The sequence below is a fragment of the Eublepharis macularius genome, chromosome 5 (genome assembly GCF_028583425.1).
Source record: "Eublepharis macularius isolate TG4126 chromosome 5, MPM_Emac_v1.0, whole genome shotgun sequence".
Lineage (NCBI taxonomy): Eukaryota > Metazoa > Chordata > Lepidosauria > Squamata > Eublepharidae > Eublepharis > Eublepharis macularius.
Genome location: NC_072794.1, coordinates 48,695,133 through 48,699,406, shown reverse-complemented (window position 1 = coordinate 48,699,406; position 4,274 = coordinate 48,695,133). Strand labels below are relative to the sequence as shown.

General features: G+C 42.0%; 1 pseudogene; it reads left to right on the top strand.

Annotated features, from left to right (window-relative positions):
* The first annotated feature begins 1,214 nt into the window (after positions 1-1,214).
* Positions 1,215-1,652, top strand: LOC129330322 (40S ribosomal protein S16-like; annotated as a pseudogene).
* The last annotated feature ends 2,622 nt before the right edge of the window (positions 1,653-4,274 follow it).

Genomic DNA, 4,274 nt, shown 5'->3' with positions numbered 1-4,274 from the left:
CTTGTATTTTATTATGTTACATGGTTTAAATTAACCACCTATTAAATAACGCTGAATGAATTCTACCATCGAGTTTTGTTAAGGAGGTACAAGTTGTGGTTTTTTCAACTGTAGCGTAAGAACATACTAAACCAGTCAAGGCCTTTTATGGCTTTTAACCTATAATAATTGTTTAATGTATTTTAATGTGTCTGTTGGTTGTAATCCACCCTAAGCCTGCTGGTGTGGGGAGGGCAGAATATAAATAAACAAATAAAATAAACAAATAAACAAACAAACAAACAAATAAATGTTCTAGTGTTACTTGGTTCCCCTGCCACAAGTACTACAGTGAAAACCTCCCTAATACTAAGAAAACTTCCCAATCAAGCTTATAAGTTTTGATACTGGACCTACTGGCAAGGAGCGGCTGTTCACAAACTATCCAGGATGTGATTCTATCAGCTAGTCTAATGACATTTAAATCTTGACCTGATTGCTGCTTTCGGTGCTGCTCTTGCTGATGGTGCCATGCCGGCCAAGGGACTCCTCCAGATCATCATCATCATCATCATCATCATCATCATCATCATCATCATCATCATCATCATCATCATCATCATCATCATCATCATCAATTACATTTCTAACCCGCCCTTCCTGCAAGCAGGCTCAGGGCGAGGTACAACAGTTATAAAATACAATACAAATATTAAACAACAGTTCATAAAAACAGCAGTTCAAATCATAAAATCCATGGATAATAACTGTCCCAAGATGGGGTCAGTTCCAGGTTCCTGCCTTTCAACATACAGGGGGAGGAAAGTGGACAGATAGCATGCTGTAACCCATACGTGGGTCAACTAACGAAGGGCACTACATAGCCCCATGCTGTACCCATACGCCGGGCAGCCGGCCAGTGGACACTGTATAACCCCACACTTGGTGGGAAACTGGTGGGAGGCTCAGTAAGGATCTCATGCTAGCCTCAACCATATGCCTGGCGGAACATCTCCGTATTACAGGCCTGCCGAAATGATACAAGATCCTGACGGGCCCGGGTGTCATCAGACACAGTTCCACCAGGTTGGAGCCAGTTCCGAAAAGGCCCTGGCCCTGGTTGAGGCCAACCGAGCCTCCAGCAGGGACCACCAGCAGATGTTTTCCAGCTGATCAGAGCATTCTCCAGGGTATGTACAGGGAGAGGCGGTCCCTCAGGTATGCTGGTCCCGGGTATGCAGGTTTTTGGCAGGAAGAAAACTGCTACTGCAGTTCCTCACTGCAAAAGAGGAAATTTCCTCATTAAAGTAAATGGAAGGCCCCTAGAAATGACTGAGCTGAGAACTCTGCAGTACAAACTGCTTGAACCAGTACTCCTTTTGGGCAAGGAACGCTTTCCAGGAGTTGACATTTGAGTCTGTGTGCAGGGTGGAGGTCATGTAGCACAGATATACGCAATTAGGCAATCTATTTCCAAAGCATTGGTGGCTTTTACCAGAAATATGTTGATGAAGCTTCCAAGAAGGAGATAAAGAATATCCTTATCCAGTATGATTGGACCCTGTTGGTTGCTGATCCTTGTTGTTGCAAATCCAAGAAGTTTGCTACCAGAAGTTTTACTGCTAAAAGAAAACAATGCATTTGAATTCTTAAATAAACGTGAAGGAAACTGAACTTAAAAAAAATGTCTTGACCTGATTGCTGAATCATTCCCAAGACCAGGTCAATGTATAGTAATAAGCAAAAAGGTTAGTCTGTGTTGAAGTCATATAAAGACCATGGTAAGATCCATTCTTGGAGTAAAAAATTAGAAAGAACAGAGAGCTTCTTTCCCCTCCCATGATTACAGAATACTACGACAACCAGTTTTTATGGCTTTAGCATCTTTCATTTTTCATTTGGTTTCCCCTAACATCTGTAAGTGGAAGCTCTTAGAGGTGAAGAATTGCAGCAGGTCATTGTGGACATTTAGGGAATAGCAATTGATGGAAAAGAAATGTAGCAAGTGTAGATATAGACATATACCTTCGTCAAAGGATATCAGCACTTTCAGGCCTGGAGTCATCTAAGATGGATGTTCTGAAAAATGGAGTGTGAACTTTTTTATCTGATGTGATAGGGAGTTATTGTTTGCTGTTAGATGAACAGGTGTTTGCCAAATGGCAAACAGGTGTTTGCTAGATGTGAATGCTGTCAGCTCTTGCTATCCTGCCGGCCTCCCTCCAGTCACCCCCTTCCAAGGTGGTTGATTATGGCTGCTGCCAGGTGTCAAGATTATGTCTGTTCTTGTTTTGGAGCATGGTTCCTTGCAAGTCAGGATTCTGTTTGGGTTACTCGGCTGCCTGCAGGTCTGTCCTCATCTGTCACTGAGGAAACTTGCTGCCTGTCACCAGTCCATTTGTGACATTTTTAACTGGTAGGATGTTTAAGCATTTGTCCTACCCGCTGCTGCCAAGCCTCTGCCAAGTCCCTGGAGGGAGCAGAAAATTTCCTGTTCTGAGCTCCCATTGCCCTCTGCAGCAATTAGCAGCAGCCGAGGGGAAATTAAAAATAAATAAATAAAAACAGTGGGGTTGCTAGCATGGCAATGTCACTTCTGGGGAAAACTTGAAAGTGACAGTGAATTGCTCTAGGAAATGCTAGAAACAATATGGTTTTACTGTAGAGTTTCTAGCAATTCCTAGAGCTACCTGCTGTCACATCCTGATTTTCCCTGGAAGTGACATCATCACACTTGTGATGCCACCCCCACCATGACCCCAACCCCAACCCTCCTGCCTGTCGTCAGGCTGCCTGGCAAACCTACTACGATGGCAGGAGGCCTCGTGCCAGCAGCCCTCACTGCCTGCTGTACCTCCAAGTTGTGGCAGGAGAAATTTTTTAAAAAGTCTGTGTCTGTACTACGATGTCACTTCTGGGGAAAACATGAATGTGACATTGGGTAGCTCTATGAATCAGCAGAAACTCTATGGTTTTACCATATGGTTTTACTGAAGAACAGCATCATTTGAGTCTGGTGGCACCTTAGACACCAACAATATTTTCAGGATATAAGCTTTCAAGAGTCAGAGCTTCAGATACAAAGAAGGAAGTTCTGACTTTCTGTCTGAAGAAGGGAGCTGACTCTTGAAAGCTTACACCATGAAAATCTTGTTGATCTCTAAGGTGCCACTAGATTCAAATCCTGCTGTACTACTACACACCAAAATGACTACCCACTTAGAACTTCTACCACAGTTTCCCACGATTCCTTGAGTTCCTGTTTTTTCTGAAAGTGACATCATAGCATAGAAGATGGCATGCCCCCAAGTCCCTGCCTCTGAAACTCCTGTCAGTTGCCAGGCATGACCTGACAGGAATTGTTTTTATGGCTCCCAGTTCCTTCCATGCAAAGGACAGCTGGCTGCAGTGCAGACAACTAAAATACAGAGTTATAATACTGTTCACGTTACTGAATGAGCTTTGTAAAGCAATACAATTATGGTTACAAACCTGGGGATAATATGTGGTTAGAACGAAGTTTAGGGAGAGGAGAGAACTCTTCAGGGCTGTAATATCATAGATTCCACCTTCAAAGCAGCCATTTTCTCCAGTGGACTTATCTTTGTAGTCTGTTGTAATGCCAGGAGAATTCCAGGCTGTGTCTGGAGTTTGGGAACCCTAGATAGAGTCCATCCAGCTGCAATATGAACTGAATAGACCTATTCTGGATCCTGATTGTTATGTAGCTGCCATGCGTGTCTGTTCACATGTAAGGGTGAACCTAGGAAGTACCAGAGAGATCCTGCCAATGAAATCTTTTGAAGTTCTTCTTACATAAAAAGAAACCTCTAAAGACAACTTAACACGGAATTTAACTGGACTAGAAATTTATTGTTCTTGTGCCATGCCGTTTTATATTTTGCATATTCTTTCTGTTAAAATGTCTAATATGTTTTAATCACAGTACAAAGTTGATAGGAGTTGAGAATATACATAGGCTGGACTCTTCCCCAGAGTTCCATTTCCAAAATACAACTGAAAACTGAAAAGTAACTGAAAAGTAAAATAAAATAGAGACTCACTTTCCCCCCAAATGTAAATCGGATCCAACAGAGGCCTTGCAGTTTGACTGTTGCTACATTGAAAGTAAGTAGAGCCAGCCAGGGTTAAGATCTAAACTACTTTGTGTGGGCTGCAGGCACAAGTCTTTTGAGGCAGTGTATAAATTCTTTTTTTTAAATAAAAAAAAAAATTTTTATAAATATAAATAGAACAGAAAAAATAAAAGCAAAACCATATCACAATTATAATTA